Here is a 24,590-nt window from a genome sequence, read left to right as displayed (position 1 = left end):
AGCAGAGAGTAGAATGGTGAGGGCTGGTTGGCTGGGGAGATGTTGGTAAAAGGGCACAAATGTCCGTTAGGCAGTTTGGAAGCTCTATAGTGCGCAGCACAGCGACTACAGGTGATGGTGATGTATCGTGTACTTGAGCATCGCTAAGAGAGTGGATCTTCAATGTTTTCATCTGTGTGTGTGTATAGTAAGATATATGTGTGTGTATATATATGGTGATATATGAGTTAATTCGCTTCATCGAGCCCTTTCACAGTGTACACATATGTCACAGCATCATACTGTACACCATAAATACACACAATTTTTATTTTTCAATGATTCCTTCATGAAGCTGGGGTTTGGGGAATGGGATTCTTTTTCCCCCCGTTTCAGCCCAGGCCTCAAGATAATGAGTGTCAGCTACAACCACATTCCACGCAAGGTGCAGGGCCTACGAGGGACTTTTAAAGGAAGTGGTAAAAATTCAATTCCATGACTCTTGCCCCACCGCCAACCTTCTTAGCAAAAGGTACAAATTCAAATGTACCCTTAGGTCAGCATAAACTGGGGGAAGAGAAACATGCGATGAAGTTTAGTCCCTTCTCGTGTGGGGCCAGGCACGTTAGTATCTGAGATGAGGTCTTTACTACTTCAATAAGTGACCAGAGGACTTTGCACAATTCAGGAGTGGCTGTGAAAGTTATGAGGACCAGCAGAAGATTTCATCCAAGGTGGCAGGAGAGAAAGAGCTCACAGAGCAGAGTGACAGGTTTGTGCGTGTCACAGCGTGTCCAACTCATTCCGCGTGGTGGAGTCTGTTCCTTAAATAGCAGGCACTGGTCTAAGCCCTTTAGAAATCTGAGTGCACTTAATCCTCTTACCAGTGCAGTGAGATTTATATTATTATTTCCATTTTACTGATAAGGAAACCTACACAAGTATAATAAACTCTGCGGAGGTTACCTAAGATTACACATCTAGTGTGAAATAATGACAAGACTTGAACTCATACACTCTGGCCCGAGGGCCACTTGTAATCACATGCTAAACAGCCTCTTATGTGAAGTGGAGCAAATGCAACCACAGTTACGTGAAAGGCTCTAGACTTTTAATTTAATTTAATTTAATTTAATTTAATTTAATTTAATTTAATTTTAGACAGAGTCTCACTCTGTTGCCCAGGTGGGAGTGCACTGGTGCGATCTCAGCTCACTGTAACCTCCACTTCCCAGATTCAAGCAATTCTCCTGCTTCAGCCTCCCAAGTAGCCGGGATGACAGGTGCCCGCCAACACACCCTGATAATTTTTGTATTTTTAGTAGAGAGGGGGCTTCACCATGTTGGCCAGGCTGGTCTGGAACTCCTGACTTCAGTGATCCACCCACCCCGGCCTCCCAAAGTGCTGGGATTATAGGTGTGAGCCACCGTGCCTGGCTACTCTTTAATACATCCATTGTCATTATCATCATCACCACCATCTAAATTCATTCAAGGATTCTTTATCTCCATTGAACATGTCCTATACTTCGCACTGTTTTGTATCATGGGAATGAATGGTGTTTTGAAACAATAGGGCAAAATAGCAATGATCACTTATAGAGTGTAAAATATATACTTGTACTAAATCTTTCACTTATTTAATCCTCTCAACAAAGCCATGAGTTACTTCTTTCAAAGATAAGGGAACTATTAATACAGTTAAGAGAGAATAAATTATCCACATCTAGTAAGAAAAAGATTTATGTGGCCGGGCGCTGTGGCTCACGCCTGTAATCCCAGCACTTTGGGAGGCCCAGGTGGGTAGATCATCTGAGGTCAGGAGTTCCAGACCAGCCTGGCCAACATGGCAAACTCCGTCTTTACAAAAAGTACAAAAATTAGCCGGGTGTGGTGGCACACATGCCTGTATCCCAGCTACTCAGGAGACTGAGGCAGGAAAATAGCTTGAACTCAGGAGGCAGAGGCTGCAGTGAGCTGAGATCACGCCACTGCACTCCAGCCTGGACGACAAGAGCAAGACTTTGTCTAAAAAAAAGAAAAAAGAAAAAGATGTATGTCCAGATCTCTCAGAGCTGCTGCCTGGCCCTTGACTACCATGGCACTCGGCTCCCCCAACAGCTGCCTTTATCCAAGGAGAGAGCTGGACTCATGGAGTCAGCCCAGGCGAGAGCAAACTCCTTGGGGCACGGCAGCGACTGCTCGCGCTCTTTCAAGTTCCCGCCTTTTCCCTTGAATTTATTGGGGGATTAGATATAAATATTTGTAATTTGTAGTGCAAATCGTCTTTACTTTGCTTCCTACAAAATACTTAAATCAAAATGAGATTGTCAGGGAGTGCACAAAACAGGTGTGGTCACCCACCTTTCTAATGTTTAGACAGTGTTAAAGAGGTCTGCCAATTCAGGAAATGATCTCGTGGTTACCAGGCAGCCAGTGTACCCCTCCTGATGGATTGTGGGTCAGGAAGAGCACAAGTGTTTTGTAACTATGGAAACAAACTGAGTTTGTCAAGCCAGAGAGCAACCCTCCAGCATCCAGATTACCCTTCGAAGACGGCAAAGAAAAGGAGAGCTCTGAAATCACTCAACGCATAGGAGCTGGTTCTATAATTTTTAGGCTTTAATTAAATCAATTATTAAAGCCTTTCTTAATGCCTTGCTGAGATATTCAGGCTCTGGCTGCCTCAGGAGAGAGGAAGCGGTTGAGTGCAGAGGTGGCTAATAAGGTTGGTCACTGGCCCCTGAGGGACGCCAGGCAGTAAGGAAGGTTCTCCCTCCCACACCCTTCCCAGTGTCACCCTCACTCCTTGTGTCTCTTCCAGAGGGGATACGACATTCCAGAATCCCGCAGGAAAGATTCTGCCATCTCCACAGCTGCCCCCACTGCAGTCCCCCCCACCGCTGGAGAAGATGCCCCCACTAACTGGGGTGTGTCGAGCTAGTGGACACATCATTGAGCAGGGTGAGGCCAGAGGGCATTCCTAGAAAAGGGAATATTTCTCTGTCTTAGTGATCTGCCTGGATCAGGAGTTTGGGATCACTGGCAAGTTGAACAGGTCCTGTGGATCCTTTCTAGCCTCTGTGTGCCCTAGGGAAGTGGGGCTGGTTCACATCTCCCTGTGGCTGTATTCAGAAATAACTGGGGAACAGCACACTGTGTATTGGCTCGTACAGAGTCCACGGTGAGGGGCCGTGGCCATACCTGCCGCCTTGTTGACCTTGGTTTGCAGGGTGGACTGTGTCATTAAGATCCGCCCACGGCCTCATCCTGCGCTGGCCATCGCGACGCGTCCAGTAAGGTAAGGAGTTTGCTGCAACAGGTAGTTTCTTCAGAGCACATCATTATCGGGTGACTTGGATGAACTGGCTTGGGTGTGGGGGGTCCGGAATGACAATGTCTCTGTCAAGGGCCCTGGTTCCATGCTGAGGACGTCTCTGCAAACACGTGGGAGGGAAACAGAGAGGATGGGGCAGGACAGCACACACCCACCTTTCCTCCAGGCATCTGTCTGGCTCTGCACGTCTTCCTCATGGGTGATGGCAGCCAGACCTGACCTGGGCTCCTTCTGAAGACGCAGCAGAGCTTTGATTGCATGAGTGCAGCTGGGGAAAGAGCCCATAATGCAGCAATTATTGTTCATTTGTTGCTATGGTATTTCTGTGGCCTGTTTGGATCCATGAATGTCTTGATTATTTTCAATTCCCATTTATAGAACATTCTGTTCATCTCAAAGTGCTTTGAGACCATCTTCATAGGATACTCCCTGTAACAGACACAAGTTAGTAATGGCATTGCTATTTTACAAATGAACACATTGAAGTGGGGTGTTGTTTTAATAACTAAAATCAGGGAAAGTGAAAGAGAAGACATTTGATAAATGACATTATCATTCCAATAAAGGAAACTTGGCTTTAGGTTAAATTATATTTGACATAAATTGATGTTTTGACATCAACGGATATCACTGAGGCTTTGACATCTAGTTGGTGTCACAGTTGGGAGAAATATTATTTGAGGAACAGGTTACCATGAAAGGCAGGCCTAATGAAGCAGAAAGAGGAGATTGGCAAAAACTCTGGCTTTCAAATCTTTGGTTTCCAAAGAAACTATATAGAAAATTAACGAGTTCACAGCTCAACTTCTATGTATTGGAGCCTATATTCACAGAATGTTGACAACTTTTGGGTAATAGTGTATGATAACTGTTATGTGTGTATAATATTAAGATAATATAATTGTGTAATTAAAAGAAAAAATCCTCCTATGAGTAAATACATCATGGGATATTCATGTAATGGAATTCTATAGGATAGTGAAAATGAATGACATTCAGCTGAAAACGTCAACACCCATGAATGACTTCCCAAATATAAACTTGATCCCAAAACTGGATTATCTACAATATAATGCCACTTATCTTAAATAGAAACTTCAAATATATGCAAGATTTAGCAACATATGCTTTAAGGATACATAGTTATATAGGAAAATGAGGAAGGAAATTAAGTCAATTATGAACACAACATTAGACGATGGTGGCTCTGGGAGGAAGGAGAAGGAATGGTGTCAGGAAGGCCCAGTCCTTAGGGTCTTCAGCAATACTGACACAGCTCTAAGGCCTGTGCTGAGTGGCTGACTCGGGCCTGCTTGTAATAGTATACTTTGTATCTCATGTGTGCTTTTTAATATTTTCTTTTGTGTTTACAAGCCACAGGAATGCTCATTGGCTTGCTTTTAGTGGTTCTCCAACTACAAACCTTGATTTGTTTCTATGGATCATGTAGAGAGTTGTCCTAAGCACTTGCACCTGCTAAGCAGGGATTTAATTAGGGCTATCCATGACTTCCATTTTTATAGAAAATAATTCGTGTGGGTCAGAGGACATGTTCGCCACAGTTTTGTGTTATGGGATTATAAGTGATTTCAAACCCTAAAGATTATCCTAGAATAATAATGAGTATAAATAAGCCCAGTGGCTGAATTCTCAAATATGTGTCGTAAAAAAGCAAATGTGAACCAGAGTGATGACGTTTTAAAAAAGTTTCAACAGATGTGTTGGTAAAATCATACGAAATAAAATAGATGATCCACTTTCACCTCCTCCTTCATACGACTTTCCTAGAACACGAGATCATATTAGGAGAGTATCCTACAATTTCCCTTCTGCTCTGATTTACAGAAAGGAACTGAGGCAGCGGGAGACTTATTTAAAAATCACAAGAGACTTAGTGCCAACAGGGTCTGAGTCTAAGCCTTTCAACTCACAAGAAAATGGCCAGCCCACCCTACTACCTCTACTCTGCCCTCTCTTCTCCTTCGATACACACTACTGAGAGGAGGTATTACACCAAGTCTAGAGATCCATTCCAGTACAAGAAGCACTGATTAGAGAGGCAAGAGATCCATATTTTGGTTCTAAATCTATTATCTACAATCAAAGTCACTTAATATATAAGAACCTTAGCCTGGGTAACATGGCAAGACTTCATCTATACAAAAAAATGAAAAAAAAATTTGCCACATGTGGTGATGTGCACCTATAATCCCAGCTACTAGGGAGGCTGAGGTGGGAGGACTGCTTGAGCCCGGGAGGTTGAGACTGCAGTGAGCCGTGTTTGTACCACTGCACTCCAGCCTGGGCAACAGAGCAAGACCCTGTTTCAAAGAAAAAAAGCAATTATCCTGCCTCAGCCTCCCAAGTAGCTGGGATTACAGGTGCCGGCCACTACACCCAGCTAATTTTTGTATTTTTAGTAGAGGGGGGGGTTTCGCCATGTTGGCCAGGCTGGTGTGGAACTCCTGACCTCAGGTGATCTGCCCACTTTGGCCTCCCAAAGTGCTGGGATTACAGGTGTGAGCCACCGCTCCCGGCTAGAGTCTTTAATACATCCATCATCATTATCATCACTATCACCATCTAAATTCATTCAAGGATTTTTTATCTCCACCAAACACATCCTATGCTTTGCACTGTTTTCTATCCTGGGAATGAATGGTGTTTTAAAACAATAGGGCGGCCGGGCGCGGTGGCTCAAGCCTGTAATCCCAGCACTTTGGGAGGCTGAGACAGGCGGATCACGAGGTCAGGAGATCGAGACCATCCTGGCGAACACGGTGAAACCCCGTCTCTACAAACAACTAGCCGGGCGTGGCGGGCGCCTGTAGTCCCAGCTACTCGGGAGGCGGATGCAGGAGAATGGCGTGAACCCGGGAGGCGGAGCCTGCAGTGAGCCGAGATCCGGCCACTGCACTCCAGCCTGGGAGACAGAGCGAGACTCCGTCTCAAAACAAACAAACAAACAAAAACAATAGGGCAAAATCTTTACTTGTGGGACAATACGTTTTAGACATTCTGGTGAGCAGGTAAAATTCCTGAACTAGGTTAGTACCTGTTGGCACTGTGTGTCTTTTAGTCCTAAACGAGCATAAAGGTTTGTGTTAAAAATAAAATTTGATCTAATTTCAGCATAGAATGCAATGGCAGATGCTTGTTTGATTTTTTCTTCCAAGGTGCTCTTATTATTACCATTCTCTTTAAACTCTTCCAATATTACTTGGGTGGGGGGCACTTTATTATGTGCTAATTCTTCTATCAACACCTGACAGCTTTTTACCATCCAGGGGTAAGGCCTGGAGTAGGTACCCACAGCAACAGAACCACAGGACACAGTCTTTGTCTACGGAAGAATCTGGGATGCTAGGGGTTAAACAGCCTATCCCAACTCTTTAGAAAGAAGTGTTTTGCATCAGGAAGGTTTTACAGAGAACATCCTAGAAAAACATTTTAACCTCCTTCTTTGCTCCTGATACAATGGGCCAACACCAAACTTCTTTTTGTTGTGTCTTAGGAGGTAGGACACTGGATTAGCCACAGAAAGCACATGGGCCTTTGCTCTGCAGCTTCCTCTCATGGTCTCAGCCCATGCACCAGAGCATTGGTACTTCCTGCCTTGGGTCTTGAATCTGTGGTGCAAAACCATTGTACTGGTCAGGGTTCTTGTTGCAACCAAAACAACTGCCTCTGACCATCTTAAGTACAAAACATTCCTTGGTAGGACACTGAATGGGACGAGGGTCACAGCACTAAGAACTCAGAAGGCTGCTAAGAACTCCAGAAATTCTGGAAGGTCAAGAAGCAGGAAGCAGCACAGCTCTCTCTCTGCACGAAAAGTTTGGCCAGGGTTCTAGTATTGGACAATACAGTCACTGTAAATGGATTCAAAGAATCACTTTGCTGTGGATGAGTCAAAGATCCATGTGGGAGCATCTTGTAGGGTAAGGACAGGTCCGGCTCCTGAGTTCAGACCACCAAGGAGCAGGGAGAGCGAGGATGTACTTGCATTTCAGCTTTGGTAGGGGAAGACCCAGCACTCCGTCCACTGATACACACCCTGGGGAGTCTGCCAGAATACAAAGGAATGACAAACACCCTTTGAAATCTATTCATCTGACTCTCTAGATTTACATATATAATTTTCTTTCCTGACATTCATTTCCACCCATAACAACAGTAACAAACTGGACCTGTTTGAGACAATGCCATTCTCCTTCTTTCTTTTTTTTGAGACGGAGTCTCGCTCTGTCGCCCAGGCTGGAGTGCTGTGGCCGGGTCTCAGCTCACTGCAAGCTCCGCCTCCCGGGTTCCCGCCATTCTCCTGCCTCAGCCTCCCGAGTAGCTGGGACTACAGGCGCCCGCCACCTCGCCCGGCTAGTTTTTTGTATTTTTTTAGTAGAGACGGGGTTTCCCCGTGTTCGCCAGGATGGTCTCGATCTCCTGACCTCGTGATCCGCCCGTCTCGGCCTCCCAAAGTGCTGGGATTACAGGCTTGAGCCACCGCGCCCGGCCACCATTCTCCTTATTTCAAACAAAAAATGTACTCACTCCCTCACCAGTGGGTGACAATAGTTACTGACTGCATCCATCCTCAATCCCGGATGTTCATTCATTCTCAAGTTCCACTTGCACTGTAGTTGTGTTATTCTGAAACCTATGAACTAAATTATCGTTAACTGTAGACAAACCATATATATAATAGTGAGAGAGAAGAGAGAGGAGTCAAAAGAAAGTTAATTAACTCATAAATATATACATGACACAGCAGGAAGGAAGTATCAGGAGAGGATACAGTCTGGATTTCTGCAGCTGTTCATGAGGCCAAAGCTAATATTTAGGACTTCTTTTTATTATCATGTTTATTTTGCTTTCAGTCAACACCTCAAATGGTCTGAAGTCTATATACACGAGGGCTTCCCAAATATTAATTCTTCGTAAATCTGAGAGCTTGTTGGTCCTGTCTGTAGAAGATGGTGTTAGTCAGAGTTCTCCAGAGAAAGAGAAATAGTAGGATGTGTATATGTAGTGTATCCATAAAGAGACTTATTTTAAGGAATTGGCTCATGCAGTTGTGGAGGTTGGCTAGTCCAAAATCTGCAGGTGGACTGGCAGGCTGGAGAGCTAAGGAAGAGCCAAGACTGCAGTTCAAGTCTGAAGACTGTCTACCACAGAATTCCTTTTTGCTCTGGACAGGTTAGGCTGTTTTATTCAGTCCTTCAACTGATTAGATGAGATCCACCCACATTACAGAAGGCAATTTGCTTTCCTGAAAGTCCACCAATTTAAATGCTAATCTTATCTAAAACTATCCATACAGAAACATCCAGAATAATAGCTGCATGTTAATAAGGAGAGCACATCTGGAACAGCTGCTGCTGAAATCAGGACTCACAGTGTCCCATGAGAGTGAGAACTTACTCCCACAAGATGGTATTAATGTGTTAATGAGGGACCCACCCCCATGACTCAGACATTTTTCACTAGACCTCAGCTCTCAACACTGCCATATTGGGAATGAAATTTCATCATAAGTTTTGGTAAGAACAAACCATAGCCAAATCCTAGTAGCATACAATTATTATAGTCTTATTCTTTTTTTTTTTCTATGAAGTTGGTAGCAATGTCCCTGCTTCCATTCCTAATTTTAGTTATTTGAATCTTCTCATTGTTTTCTTGGTCAGACTAGCTAAAGGTTTGTCAATTTTGTAGATTTTTTTTTCAAAGAGCCAATTTTTGGTTTCACTTCGTTTCTCTATTGTTTTTCTATTGTCTATTTTGTTATCACTAGTCTAATCTTTATTATTTACTTCCTTTTGCTTGTTTTGGGTTTCAGTTTGCTCTTCTTTTCCTTTATTTTTATTTTTATTTATTTATTTGAGACGGAGTCTTGCTCTATCACCCAGGCTGGAGCGTAGTGGCGTGATCTCAGCTCACTGCAAACTCTGCCTCCCGGGTTCACGCCATTCTCCTGTCTCAGCCTCCCCAGTAGCTGGGACCACAGGCGCCCACCACCATGCCCAGGTATTTTTTTTGTCTTTTTTTTAGTAGAGATGGGGTTTCACCATGTTAGCCAGGACGGTCTCGATCTCTTGACCTCGTGATCCACACACCTCGGCCTCTCAAAGTGCTGGGATTACAGGCATGAGCCACCGCGACTGGCCTTTTTGTTTGTTTTTTGAGACAGAGTCTCAGCTCTGTCGCCTAGGCTGGAGTGCCATGGTGCCATCTCGGCTCACTGCAACCTCCACCTCCTTGTGATCTGCCTGCCTCACCCTCCCAAAGTGCTGGGATTACAGGCCTGAGCCACCACGCCCTGCCTGCTCTTCTTTTTCTAGTTCCTTAACGTATAAAGCTAGGTTATTGATTTGAGATATTTATTCTTTTCAAAAGCAGAACTTTACAACTATAAATTTTTCTCTAAGCACTGCTTCCCATGGTTTTGGTATTTTGTGTTTTTGCTTTCATACATCTCCAAATATTCTGTAATTTCCTTTGGGATTTCTTTGATCCATTGATTGTTTAGGTGTGTTGTTTAATTTCCATATATTGTGAATTTTCCAGTTTTTCTATTATTGATTTCTAGTTTTATTCCATTGGGTTGGAGAAGATAGTTTGTATGATGTGAGTTTATAGAGACTTATGTCATAACATATGGTCTATCCCGGAGAATGTTCCATGTGTAATTGAGAAGAATGGGCATTCTGCTGTCGTTACGTGGAGTGTCCTATAAATGTCTATTAAGTCTAGTAGGTTTGTAATTTTTTCAAGTCTTCTGTTTCCTTGATGATCTTCTGTTTAGTTGTTCTATCCATTATTGAAAGGAGTATATTAAAATCTTCAAATAAATATTATTGTTGAACTCTCTCTTTTCAATTATCTCACAACTTTACATATTTTGGAAGCTCTGTTTGTAGGTGGATATATGTTCCTAATTGTCATATCTTCTTAATGGAGTGACCCTTTTATTTCTTATAACAATTCTTGTCATAAAGTCTTTTTTGCCTAGTGTTAGTATAGCTCTCCAGTTCTCTTTTGGTTACCGTTTGCAAGGAATATTTTTTTCCATTCTTTGACTTTCAACCTACTTACGTCTTTGAATTAAAAGTGTCTTTTATACATGGAGTCTATCCAAATGTCCATTAATGATAGACTGGATAAAGGAAACATGGTACATATACACCATGGAATACTAAGCAACCATAAAAAGGAATGAGATAACGTCCTTTGCACAGACATGGATGGAGCTGGAAGGCATTATCCTCATCCATTTGTTGATTGATGGACATGTGGACTGGTTCCATATTCTTATGGATACACACACACACCCCATGGAATACTACTCAGCCATAAAAAGGAATTAAATAATGGCATTCACAGCAACTTGGATAGAATTGGAGACCATTATTCTAAGTGAAGTATCTCAGAAATGGAAAACCAAACATGGTATGTTCTCACTCATAAGTGGGAGCTAAGCTATGAGGATGCAAAGGCATAAGAATAATACAATGGCACATATACACCATGGAATACTATGCAGCCATAAAAAAAAGAATGAATTCATGTCCTTTGCAGGGACACGGATGAAGCTGGAAACCATCATTCCCAGCAAACTAACACAGGAACAGAAAACCAAACACTGCATGTTCTCACTTATAAGTGGGAGCTGAATAATGAGGACCCATGGATACAGGGAGGGGAACATCACACACTAGGGCCTGTCAGGGGGTGGGGGCTAGGGGAGGGACAACATTAGGAGAAATACCTAATGCATGTGGAGCTTAAAACCTAGATGACGGGTTGGTGGGTGCAGCAAACCACCATGGCACATGTATACCTATGTAACAAACCTGCACGTTCTGCACATGTATCCCACAACTTAAAGTACCAAAAAAAAAAAAAAAAAAAGAATAATACAATGGACTTTGGGGACTCAGGGGAAAGGGTGGGAGGGGGTGATGGGTAAAACACTACACATTGGGTACAGTGTATGCTGCTTGGGTGATGGATGCATGAAAATATCAGAAATCACCACTGATTAACTTATTCATGTAACCAAACACCACCTGTTCCCCAAAAATATATTGAAATACAAAATAAAGAAAAAAGAGAAGTTACAAACAAAAATTACATTAATAACTGTCCTATATGTTTACTTTTGTAGGTACCTTTATCAGTGTTCTTTTATTCTTTGTGTGGATTCAATTTATTGTCTAGGATATCTTCATCTTATCCTGAAGGCTTCCCTTCTTATGAGAAATGAGCTATAAATCTTATTGAGAATTGCTTATACATGAGGAGTTGCTTCTCTCTTGCTGCTTTCCAGATTCTCTCTTTGTCTTTATCTTTTGAAAGTTTAATTATGGTATGCCTTGATGCAGATCTCTTTGAGTTTATTCTACTTGGAGTTTATTAAACTTCTTGGATGTGTAGATTTATGTCTTTCAACAGGTTTAGGAAGATTTTGGTCATTATTTATTCCAATATTCTTTCTGCCTCTTTCTCTCTACTCTTTCTTGGATTCCCATTATGCATATATTGTTATGCTTAATGTCACACAGGTCTCTGAGGCTTCATGTCTTTTCTTTATTCTTTAATTTCTTTTCTTCTGGCTATGTAATCTCTATCGACATATCTTCAAATCTGCTTCTTTTCTTGCTCAAGTATGCTGTTAAGACTTTCTTTTGGCAAATTTTGTATTTCCATTATTGTACTTTTTAACCCCAGAATTTCTATTTGATTCTTTATAATTTACATGTCATTTTTAATATTCTCTGTTTCTTGAAACAGCATTATCATCCCTTCCTTGGACCTTTAGACATGGTTTTCTTTAGTTCTTTGAATATATTTAAAATAGCTGATTCAAAGTTTTTGTTGAGTAATCCCAATGTCTAAGCTTCCTCAGAGACAGTTCCTATCCCATGAATGAGTAATATTTTCTTGTATCTTTGCATGTTTCATAATTTTGTATTTAAAACTAGGTATTTTAAATAATATAATGTGACAATTTTGGAAATATTTTTCCCCTCTTGAGGATTTGTTGTTGTTTGTTATAGGTATAGCTAACTGTTTCTTTAGTGCCTTTTCTGAACTAATTCTGTAAAGTCTCTATTCTTTGTCATGTATAGCCACTGAAGTCTGTCCTTAGTTAGCTTAGAAGTCAGCTAATAATTAGAGATTTCCTTAACTCCATGGAACCGGTAAGTCTTCCAGGTTTTGCCAATGGACCCTGTGCAGGTTGGGACACACTTTCAATACTTAGCCAGGCAGTTGACAATATGACCTCATCTTAATTAATTACATCTTCAAAGACCATATTTCCAAATAAGGTCAAATTATGAGGTTCTGGGTAGACATGAATTTTGGGGCACAGAATTCAACCCAGGATAGAATCAGACAGACCTATGCGGGGGCCTTGGCCCCTTCCTAGCTGTGTGACCTCATAATTCTCATTCCCCCAGTAATAATGATGCCTAATTAGGGTGACAGTACCTCCCAGTGTGTCCCAGACAATCTTGCTGTCCTGAAAGAATTTTTAATTTTGTCCCCATTTACTTTCAAAAGTATTTCAGGTTGAATAATACATTAATAAAAGAAGCAGCATTTAGGATTAGGGTAAAGGCTTTCTGTAACATAGCATGTGAAGGCTGAACCCACAAACAGTTAACAGCTGTAGCCACTACCCAAAAAGGCCCTTCCTGTGCAGTATGGGAAGGAACATAAGTCAGGCACTGATTGGAGTTTTCAGCAATCACCAGGTGAATTGCAGCACCTTCAGCAGCTGCGAATATTAACTACACAGCAACAAGAAGTATATTTATGTTATTAGTTAAAGGTAGGCACTGAATTCTGTTCACCAATTTCTCCCCCAGCTTAGCACAGTCTTGAAAATAGTATGACTTTTAAAGTTTGGTGAATTCATGAAAGAATTATAAAGACCTTTCCTGCATCAAAACCCACTGTACTCAAGTGTGGTGACTCTGGCTTTCCTGGATGGACAAACAGATTCTAAATCAGTGATCCTTAGCGCCTGTTCCTTGAAACTTGTGTGTCCAAATCAATAGGGGGTTTGCCAAAAATGCAGTTTCCAAGGCCCCAACCCAGACCTATTGGATAGGAACATCTGGGATAGAGACCAGGAATTGGATTTTCATCTAATGCCCCCTCCAATTCTCATACACACTTGCATGCAGGAATGGCTGGGTAAGGTGCTCTTTAGGAAGCAGTTCTCCTGCAAGTAAAATTGAGGAAGTCAGCTCCAACAGCTAGAAATCAGAAGGAACTTCTGGGCTCTACTACACTGTTTTTATCTATTTATCACCAAAAGTGGATTTTAAAATAATCCTCCAAGACTCTTGACTACCATTTTTCTTATCAACTTAAATATTTAACTCCGTGAGGCGTTTTTTTTTTTTTTTTAGACGAAATCTCCCTCTGTCACCAGGATGGTGTCAGTGATGCGATCTTGGCTCACTGCAAGCTCTGCCTCCCGGGTTCAAGCGATTCTCCTGCCTCAGCCTCCCGAGTAGCTGCGATTACAAGTGCCTGCCACCACGCCCAGCTAACTTTTGTATTTTTAGTAGAGAAGGGGTTTCACCATGTTGGCCAGGATGGTCTTGATCTCTTGACCTCGTGATCCGTCCGCCTTGGCCTCCCAAAGTGCTGGGATTACAGAGGCAATGGATTTTTAAACCAACTAATGGAACAGTATTACATTTATCTGTGACTCTAGAACTCTGCTATCCAATAAGGCAGCCACTAGCCACATTTAGCTATTTAAACTTAATCAACAGTAAAGGAAATGAAAAATTCAGTTTCTCAGTCGCACTAGCCAGGGGCCAAGTGCTCAGTAGACACAGGGCTGGCCCCCACATTGGCCAGTGCAGATACAGACCCTTTCCATCCCACAGCAGGACCTCTGGACAGCACTACGAACAGCCTGCCAACCATGGCCATACATCAGAATCACCTGTGGGCTTCCAAAACCCCCAGGTCTAGGCCACAGGCCCTAGACCAACTTAATCACAGCCTCTGGAATGGTACCCAGGACTTTTTAAAGGTTAGCTTGCACCAGAATCACCTGGAGAAAGTGTGAAAGCCGAGATTGCTGGGCTGTACCCAGCATTTTGGATTCAGTCTGGGTGAGAGCAACTTGGAGTTTTAGCAAGCTCCCAGGTGAGGCCAATGCCCCTGGTCCCGGGAGCACACTTTGCAGTCACCCTCTTAAGGTAAAGCTAAACCTTGAGTTCTGCCTCTGTGCCTATGGAGCACCTGATGGTCGCCTCTGGCCTTGCCCATTTCTCCTTCCCTGCAAGTTCAGCAGCGCAAGCCGGGAGTCCCCAGGCCACGCCCCCTGAGAAAAGGCTTCCGAAGGCCTGGAACTATTCAAGGTTGAGACCCAGCATCCAGTTAAAAGGAAGCGTCCCTTTTTCTTCCAGCTGTCCTTCAATCATTTTTTTCCTTTTCCATCATTCCCAAGCCCCTGGTTCTGTGGGGCCCATCACTGCTTCTCCACTTCTACTGTGAGCTTCAAAAATTACTGGGCACACGCAGGTTTGCCCCTTACAAATGCCTCCTGTGGACTCTTTGAGTCCCACAGTCCATTGAGCGTTCTTGGTTTTCTTCCTGGTCCCCAAGAGAATCAAACTAATGGATTTTCTCTAAAGATGGTGGCCCCAGCCTTTTGCAACCTGAAACATCTGGAAGCCAGAGCCCCACTCCTGCATATTTGGACCTAAAATGAGACTGGCCCAAAGGGATGCAACCACACAGCCTGTGATAGACTGTCTGAATCTAAATCAGCCCCAGAGCTGCTCCTCACATCACTGCTGGGTCCTATTGAAAGGATTATGCTAAAACATGAATTCTCCCAACAGAAGGATTTCCTTCACTGCTGCACCTCCTTCCAGCTCATCTCATTTCAGTGTGGTCCTCTCTTCACTCTAAGCACACAGGGCGTGTGTGGAGTATGACCGCCCAGTCCGCACTTAGCCAGTATCGTCCAGTTTTTAAAAAATGAAGGTTCTCAAACCTAGTCTTAATTTCTGTGCCTTAAGGAAATGAACGATAATCATTTCTCTATTTGAATTTGCTTAATTTCACTAATCTCTATATTTTCAGGGTTATTTTGAAGCAACAAATTTTACTATTTCTTGATATTTATTTTTTATTGGTGTGTTAAAGTACAAAATAAGTAAATCAAATCCTACCACAAACCCGAAAAGTTAACGGAATCATTGGAAATCATGTATTCAATTGGAGCTTAATGCTTCTGTCAGCCTCTGAAAACACTAGGCAGTGAAGGAGCAGCTCATGGGTCCTGTTCCAGCGATTTTTGTGATAATAATATCAAATAATAAAAAAATTAAAAACTGTACAAAAGGATAACAATATAATCGTGTGGGTTTACCATCGGACATACTCGCCCATGGATTATTTCTTGAATTCTAGCCCTGAATGGAATTGATTTCATGGAATGGTAGAAAATGTTTATAAAATCTCTCCTCTGTCTCTTGCGTTTAAATCAGACGGTGCTTTTCACCTATGTCCAGCAGCAAGAGAATCCTCCTACACTGGTGAAAAATCAAGGGCCTTGGAGCAGATTTTAGTTCGTCTTTCATTTCAAAGTACTCCTTGGATATTTGCAAATTAAATCCCCTAATTTGGTGAGGACGCCCAGCTTCCCAAATAACAAGGCTTTTCCTTCGATTCTAACCAAGCAAGCCGGCTCTACCAAAGCCGGGGTGCGTGTTCTGGCTCCAGGCCTCTGAGCAGCCTGTCTCCCCACGCTGCAGCTTTTCAGTTAGGAAGGCAGAGAGAAGGAAAGAGAACTATTTCCAGTTCAATCACGAGCATGTCTACGCACCACTGAAGACAGACCTTTGTCCTGTTGCTTTCCAAACTTGAAGTGTGAATTTTTCTTCTTATGATCACTGGCGTGCCCTGTTATTCTGGAAAAAAGAAAAAGCCATAAGCACCCTGAAGTGAGGCTTTCACCTGATACTAATTTTCTTCCCCGTTATAAAGGCTATTGTTTGTTTGAACAAAGAAATAGGAGCCATTGGTGGCTGTTTACATTATAGGAATGAGGGCAGCGATGGGGAAGGAGGAGGAGGGGACCTTTCCATTAATGAGCTGGGGACATTGATTATGGGGACACACTAAAGACTACAAGGGACACCTATATTTCTGCATTCTTTCCATGAGAGCAATATATGATCTTTATCATCTATTAAACACCACTCACATATTTCAGGTAGCTGTAGGTTGAGTGTTAACATCTAGATTAAACAAGCAGTTAAGAGTCTGATTTTTAAAATAAAATAAGACAAGCCCTTGAACTCTAGGGCCAGGCATGCCCTGTTATCTTGTCGTACCTGAACGAGCCTGTGTTGGGCACCCAAGGCCTCTGGGCACATCTGTTGACGAGGGGTATCAGGCTCAACCCACTCGAGGAGCGGGGGGCTTTTGGGAGGTGGCAGCCTCCTATACAAAACGGGCTGCCAGTAAATATTTATAGAACAAAGAAATGAATGAATTTCTCTTGAATTAAACATGACGCATTTGTACAGAGCATAGTTCACTTTCATTTCAGTGACCCGAAATCCTGCTGAAAGTGTTCTTCCAAAACCTCAGAACAGGAAAGCTTCCTGCGCGTGGAAACTCCCTGGAGACACCTCCAATCGGAGTAAGCAGCGCAATTATCTGCACACTCATAGCCTTGCAGTCAGAGTATTTTTATTGGAAAAAAAAAAACGCCATCTGTTTGAATAGGAAACGATGATATCATGTGGCCTGCTTTCTCCTGCCACCCACTAATTTGACATCAGATCAGATCAGAGGAAAAGTTACTCGAGTCAGAAGTTTTAAAAAAAAATCTTTTGGGAACAAACTCATAAATGGAAGAAAGGGGAGAGTAACAAATGCAGACTGAATACATGGCAGGTCCAGGCTTTTACTATCATTGCTTTTAGCTCACCAGGTAATCAAAGCATAAAACAAACGGTGATTGGTCAGAGCTTATGCTGTTGTCCCTGAACCAGCAAGAGTGGGGTGGGGGAGGGTTGCCGGACTAATTCGCTTCATGTGGGAATCGGTGTTTACCACGTAAGGGTCCTAATAGAAAGCGCATGATTTTCAAACTGGAAAACATAAATAACGCGTGTTGCCACTAAAGCAGTGGAACCTTGCCGTATTTCTCTTCTGAATAGAACAACCTACATTTCAAAGGACAGTTTCCTTCCACATGTAAATATTTATTTGCTTGCTGCTGAGGAGTGTCAGGAAGTACTAAAGCACCCGTGTTTAGAGTTTCAGAAGCAAATTGCTTCTGCGCACGTCTTGATTCTGTTGAGCTCTCCGCCTCTACGTCACGGCTTCATTAATCTTTTCTCTGTTTTAAAAAATAGAAAAGCTTTTCATTTACTGCTTCTAGGAAGCCAGGTGCATTGCAGTGGATCTCTTCGGCAGGATCGCTGCTTTGTGTGAATATTTAGTATGTAATTATTGAGCACCTACCATGTGCAGGGCAAGGCGAGGGGGGGCACCCAGGCGTCCACTCTCCTGCAGAAGTCCTGGGTCCCAGGCCCGCATCTTTGGGGCCACCTTCAACTGGGAGGGTGTTGGCTTTTCTATGACACAGAGAGGCTTAAATCCCTCAGTGATTTAAAAACCTCCTCTGGGAGTCCAAACTGCTAGGTTGCCAGCCAGGAAGAGAAAGTTCCCAGGATTTTCAGTGGCTGAAGTTCTGGGCAAACAGCATTTGCACAAAGGAGGGGGCGAGGAAGGGGTGCAGGGAGGGCTCTCAAAGTGCCTGTTCGGCATCAGTTTACAAGTGTGCTTAGGTTGTATTTAGATGTTACGACGATTTTAAAAGTGAAATTTTGGCATTTTGCATTCAATCCCGACTAAAGCTCTTTGGTATATCGACTTAAAAGGTCTTCAGATTGCCAAGATTTTGCAGCTTGGATAACATCTTTGGAAAGGTTAAATGAGTCCACTTTCTGGAGCTTTCGTCAGCACAAGCCCATGATTCTCTGCCCTGCTGAGAAAGGAGGAGGCGAGCTGAGTTCCAGCCGATCCCCTGCTTCCGTCTCCCTGGGGCGAGCCTGTGTCTTCCGTCCCAGGAAGCCCGCCGCCGAGAAGCTGCCGCGGGTCCATGCATTTTCACTTGGGCGCTTCGTTTCGTGGGAAGAAGAACGGACGACCTCTGTTGGTGTGGCCACTGCCTTTCAAGACAATTTAGCAATAAAGGAAAGGAGAACTCCAAACAGGAGCCCAGGCCTGCAGCAGAGGGCGCGCCTGGCCCCAGAGCAAACACAAAGACCAGACGCAAACTGGTGGGGAACCGGACCTGCTCCCCAGCACGTGGGGGGCGGCGGGGAGCTGCAGTGAGCTCCGGGGAGGGGCTGGCGGTGTGCAGGCCGGGCCTGCCTCCTGAGATGGCGAGACACGCTTCTTCCCCAAGGTGCTTTCCATTCTGTGCCTGTCGGTGCGAACACGTCCCTGAGCCCACGGACGGGGGCCCTCCCAGCACCTGCGTGGCATCCGAGGGTGGCAGGCAGCCCCGGGCCCTTCCACACTTAAGGCCGGCCCGCGGGAAAACCCGCGAGCTCCTCTCCCAGCTGAACGGGGCCTTCCCTTTTCATCTCACTTCCTCTCCCTCCCCGCCCCCCGCCCCACACTCACAATTGGTGACCTCCTTCCAACTGCTGTGAAGTGACTTGGGTGAAACTGGAGCCAGGGGCGGAGGAACAGCCCCCTCCTGTTCCCAGGAACTCGCAGGCACAGCGCTCCTCGCAGGCTGCTAGCTTTTGTTTTTAAGAAGCACCGTCTATTTTCTCTAGCACAGGCCGCACTCAAGTTCAGGGCATAAAGAAATTGCCGAGCTGCCTGTCACTTTCACGTCAGGGCATTCTTTCTACGTAGCGCCATGTGGACGACCGAGATCTCCCAATAGCTAAGCCAGACCCACTCCTCCCACAGTATCTGTGTGCCCCTCCCAGACATTTATGTGCCCACATCTGCAGTCTGTCGTTCTAAGGCTGGTAGAAAAGATCAGAGCACGTTTGGTCAAATGGCTAGAACAGACCTGCTAAGCCGGAGGAGAGAACCTCATTAATCTACAGAATGTTCTCAGCTCACCAGGGTGTTGGGCAACAGGAACGTCCCAAGCCCTCCAAGGCCGAGGGAGAACAACAAGCGGCCTGTGATTCAGTCCGGGTTCACACAGTGGAAAGCAGCTTCTCTGTAACCACCGAGACACGAGTCCTCCCACACAGGCCGCACCTGAGCCAGCAGCAGCTGCTGGTAGTCTCAGAAGGCCTTATCACCTGGTCATGTGGCCTGAGGGTCAGGGTATTTCATCCGCATTTTTACTTTCCCTGCCATGTAATCAAGTCTTTCCAAACCTTTACAGGGTTAGGTGGGGGGTAAAAAAATCAAAGCCAAGTTTTGCATTACATTTCCTGTGTATTTTCAATCCATTACAGCAGAAACCCAGAAGAGGAGAGAAATAAAATTAGGAGTGGACTTCTCTGGTATTTTTTCCCATGCCCCAGTGAGCCCACGACTTCCTCCCCCTTCCCACCAGAGTCGGGAAAGTTCCCAATACTGTGATTATGATATACTATATTGGATACATTTTCTTTTCTTTTTTTAAGATAAAAGTTTTATTTCAGAGAGAAGCACAAAGCCCTGACTGTTGTGAACAAGGAGGCCTTCAAGAGGAAACAAAATGCATCAGCTTTTGATTAAGAAGAGGACACCGTGGTCCCAGCCTCGACCTCTCCTCTCCCTGGCCCCAGCCCATGGATTCTCACGACCCTGGCAGAGGGCTCCTGGAGGCTCCTCCAGCCACATTCCTGCTGCCTCCCTGTCAGGCCCTGCTACTCTTATTACATCATCTCCAGATCCTAAGCCTCCCTCCCCCATGCTGGATCAGTTTACCTCTGGATTCCCAGTTTGGCCATTGCCACGAGGTTCTTCCTTCCTCCCTCCCTCACGCCACGGCCCCTTGACCTCCCTCCATTCTGACTTCGGTAATCACCAACTCTGAGTGACCGCATTCAAACGTCATTTATTCAATGTGCATTAAATGCCCATTGTGTGTGTGCCAAGTACAGTCCCCACACTTGGGGTGCACCAGGCAAAAGGAGAGCCCCGGGCTCATCATCACAGGTTTCTGATGGCCACTTCTCGAGTTGGCTCTCAGGTGGTATTGCCAGCCTTCGTGACAGGGGTTCCCAGGGTTCCTGCACATCCATGCTTCCAACTCCAGGAAGACCCACCTCAGCTGGACAAGCGCCTCGTTCCGCACCTGTGGACTCCACAGTCCCACTGAGACACCAGTTATCCCCAGTTCTCTCCAGAATGAGGCAGAGTTCAGGGAAACCACAGGAGTCAAGTTGACCCCGGTCTTTCTGCACCCCTCTCCACCCATGACCCTCTCTCGATTGCATTTTTAATCTCCTACGAATCCCTTTTTTTAGTCCCACAACACAAGCTCACCTCTTCATGCCTTAATAGACAACCTAACCAAGAAACAATAGAAAAGAGCCCTCTGTTTTCGCTTCCCACCATCACATTGAAAGGAATAGCTCCCACTCTTCTTGCCTCCTACTGACTCTTAGATCCGTATAATCTGACATCCAGCTGAAACCTTCTGCCGTTATACATAATTGCTTTTTCAAAGATTATAGGACCAAATGACCCACGTTTATTTTAAATTTGGGTTTAGTATTCAATCATCGAGTCACTCTGTCCGCCCTCACAACTCCTGTCCATACCAAGGACCTTCATCTGAACTGTCACCACTTTGGTAGAGGTCATGAGAGGAGATGCCTAGGGCTGGATGTCCTAACCCGGGAGGAAATGCCAAGTACCTCCGACGGGGCAGAGGCAGAGGTGGGTTTAAATCCAAGTATAAAACCAGATTTTTAGCATCTAGGACCCCAAACCACACAAGTCCAGGTCTACTGTTATCCATTGTTGCATAACGCTCACCCAACCTTTACAGCTTAGACAACAATCGACACAGGTTATCTCACACAGTTTCTGCGGGCTGGGATTCAGGAGCACCTCAGTGGGGTGGTGCTGGCTCAGGGTCTCCCAGGAGACCACAGGCATGGTGTGGGTCAGGCTGAGGGCCTGAGGGTGACTTCCAGGCCGGCTCCGCCTCACCTGGGGTCTCAAAGGGCTGCCCCTCTGCCCTCAGGACACAGTGCTATCTTACTCGAGAATGGGAGATCAGACGACCCCAGGTGGAAGCTGCAATGTCCTTAATACCATCATTCTGCATTACCTGTGGTAACACAGGTCCTCTCTGTTAGGTGTGAAATGGGGCTACACAGGTGTGAACGCTGGTGTGAAGCTCATTGGGTGCCATTTGGAGGCCACAGCAGGGTTAAATGGGACTCTGGAAGGGAGAGGGAACATGGCTTTAGAAGAACCTGTTAATGGTTTCCAAACATGTTATTTTTTTTCTTCTTCTTCTTCTTCTTATTTAAACTTTAAAATTTTTTTTTTTTTTTTTTTTTTTTTTTTTGAGACGGAGTCTCGCTCTGTTGCCCAGGCTGGAGTGCAGTGGCCGGATCTCAGCTCACTGCAAGCTCCGCCTCCCAGGTTCACGCCATTCTCCTGCCTCAGCCTCCCGAGTAGCTGGGACTACAGGCGCCCGCCACCTCGCCCGGCTAGTTTTTTGTATTTTTTTAGTAGAGACGGGGTTTCACCGTGTCAGTCAGGATGGTCTCGATCTCCTGACCTCGTGATCCGCCCGTCTCGGCCTCCCAAAGTGCTGGGATTACAGGCTTGAGCCACCGCGCCCGGCCTAAACTTTAAAATTTTTTTTTCTTTTTTAGATGGAGTCTCGCTCTGTCGCCCAGGCTGTAGTGCAGTGGCACGATCTCAGCTCACTGCAAGTTCCACCTCCCAGGTTCAAGCGATTCTTCTGCCTCAGCCTCCTGTATAGCTAGGATTACAGGCATGCACCACCACACCGGGCTAATTTTTGTATTTTTAGTAGAGATGGGGTTTCACCATGTTGGCCAGGTTGGTCTTGAACTCCTGACCTCAGGTGATCCACCCTCTTCAGCCTCCCAAAGTGCTGGGATTACAGGGGTGAGCCACTGCGCCAGGCCTATTTTTCTTACTGTTTTTTTTTTTTTAAAGCAGGATTCTTTGATCAAAAACCTTGTTATCAGAATCACAGTTTATATCCAAATGAAAATACAGCCATCCTGGCTCAAGCCATGATGGGCTGAGGCTCCCCTCCCCACGCCCTGCCTTCTCCATCACCCCCAATCAAGTGGTCTCGGAGACGTCTTCACCGGAGGAAGACTTCAGCCCGAAGGGTAGGAGGAAACGGCGCCTGCTTGACCGCTGGGACCCTGTCCATTAGGAACAGTTTTTGGAAAGCCATTTGGCAATATTTATCAAGATCTAAAACACACAGGTCCTTTGGCCCATCAGTTTTACTTCCAGGAATTCATGCAACACAGATGCTTGCATCAGTTTACAGAGATGCCAGTACAAGCATGTTCAGTCCAGAGTCTAATGGCAAAATTTTGGAAACATTTAAGTGTCCATTGATAAAGGACTGCTGAAGTGAGTGAGAGGACTGCCAGACAAGGGGATACTAGGCACTTCTTTAACAAAGGCACTTGAATTGACATGGAAATGTTTATCGCCCCATAAACAAAGCGAGCAGCAAAACACCACTTAAAGTTTCATCCTGTTTTTGCCAAAAAGAAAAAAAGATACTCACAGATATACTTGGGTCCTAGACGGTTTCTGCACAGTGGTGACATGGTTTCTCTTTGGAAAGTAGGAAGGTGTAGTTGGTGAAGGAATCAAGAGGTTTTAATTTTTAAATTTACATCACTCAATATTTTTAAACTGCTTTCAACCGTTTTGTGATGAATCACTTTTTTGTGTTGAGATACAATTCACATACCATAACATTCACCACTTGAAAGTTTACAATGCAGCAGTTCTTAGTATCATCACGACACTGTGCACCGGTCACCACCGCTCTTGGGACCGCAGCAGCACAGGTGCCCTTGCTCTAAGGCCTCTCGCCCCAGCAGCCTTGGGCCCTCCCCCTGTTCCAGTGCTCTTCCCATCTGCCTTCCACCTTTCCTGACTCCCTGCCCCTCTGCATGCGCTTCCTCCTACCTCTTAGCACCTCATGGCTGACAGATGCCTTGGTCCCTCTGCAGGGGTCCCTCCCCCTCTGGAAACTGAGCCCCAAGCACTTGTTTGCTTCCTGCAATCTCTCTGGCATCTGGAACAGCATCTTGTTGCAGAGACTGCTGTGAAGATCAGCATCTGTTGACTTGGTGAACTGGATGGCCCTTTGCCCTGAACACCCATTCCACATTTCCAAGTGCCTGCCAGATGTTTCTTTCTGTATGATTGGCCAGCACCCTTCATCAGCATGTTCACAAAACAAACACACACAACAAACCCTCACCGTATCCCACTCACGTTTTCAGGGCCCAGCCCCAGGTGGAGGAGGGAGCGGAAGGTCTCCTGCGATTGCCTTCCCCATCCATCCTATACCACGCGCATGAACATGCTTGCATCCTTAATTCCAGGCTTCCAGAGACTGGCCTGATGTACCACCAAACAAACCCAGAGAGAGACAAGGGACACTGCCATGTGTGGACTTGACGCATGCAGGGAGATTGCACGCTGCTGGCAAATCCCACAAAACACGTAATTAAATCGCTAAACCTGTGAGGCTCAACAGTCTTAAATGGGTCTGACTCACGCTGGTGCCCGTTTGCAGCATCATAGCAGAAAATGTACTTGAGGAAACAGAGGAAAAAAGACTGAGAACAAAATAAAATGTCAGTGAAATGAAATGTCAGATGTGCCTTTCCTTATTCATCTTCCAACCAGAAAGACCCCAGCAGGGCCAACTGATCACTCATATGTTTTTAGGGTTTGTTTTTTTCTTTTGGTACAAATTCAAGGCTAGAAATTCTTTTGGACAAACTCATTTCTAGAAGGCAGAGAGTTTCCCTTTGGTTTTTATGCAATCAGAAGAGAAACCAGAGTATATAATGAAGTGTTTAAATAGTATCAACTTAATTTTGAACTGTTTTGGTTCATTTACTTTTTTATCTTTACACTTGGAGAAAATCTGAAAATTCAGGCTTCTACTGTGGCAGGAAGGGATCCCTAGACCACCTAAGGGTGGGCTGCTGGCTTCTCAAACCCCCTTTTTAAGATTGCTCCTGCCTCTTGCTGCAGATTTAGAAGGTACTTTTTCCTC

General features: G+C 44.8%; 1 long non-coding RNA gene across 2 annotated transcripts; it reads left to right on the top strand.

Moving 5' to 3' along the window:
• The first annotated feature begins 667 nt into the window (after window positions 1–667).
• On the top strand, window positions 668–18,334 carry LOC116271498. 2 transcript variants are annotated; one of them, XR_004180116.1, is made up of 4 exons: window positions 668–751; window positions 2,804–2,943; window positions 3,212–3,280; window positions 18,250–18,334. It is a non-coding gene; the product is annotated as an uncharacterized LOC116271498 (long non-coding RNA). The 2 variants fall into 2 exon arrangements; XR_004180115.1 differs by lacking the exon at window positions 668–751 and adding an exon at window positions 2,436–2,707.
• The last annotated feature ends 6,256 nt before the right edge of the window (window positions 18,335–24,590 follow it).

This window comes from Papio anubis, chromosome 19, assembly GCF_008728515.1.
Source record: "Papio anubis isolate 15944 chromosome 19, Panubis1.0, whole genome shotgun sequence".
In the NCBI taxonomy this organism is placed as follows: domain Eukaryota; kingdom Metazoa; phylum Chordata; class Mammalia; order Primates; family Cercopithecidae; genus Papio; species Papio anubis.
The sequence above is the reverse complement of the archived record's forward strand: the minus strand, read 5'-3'. Positions and strand labels throughout refer to the sequence as shown.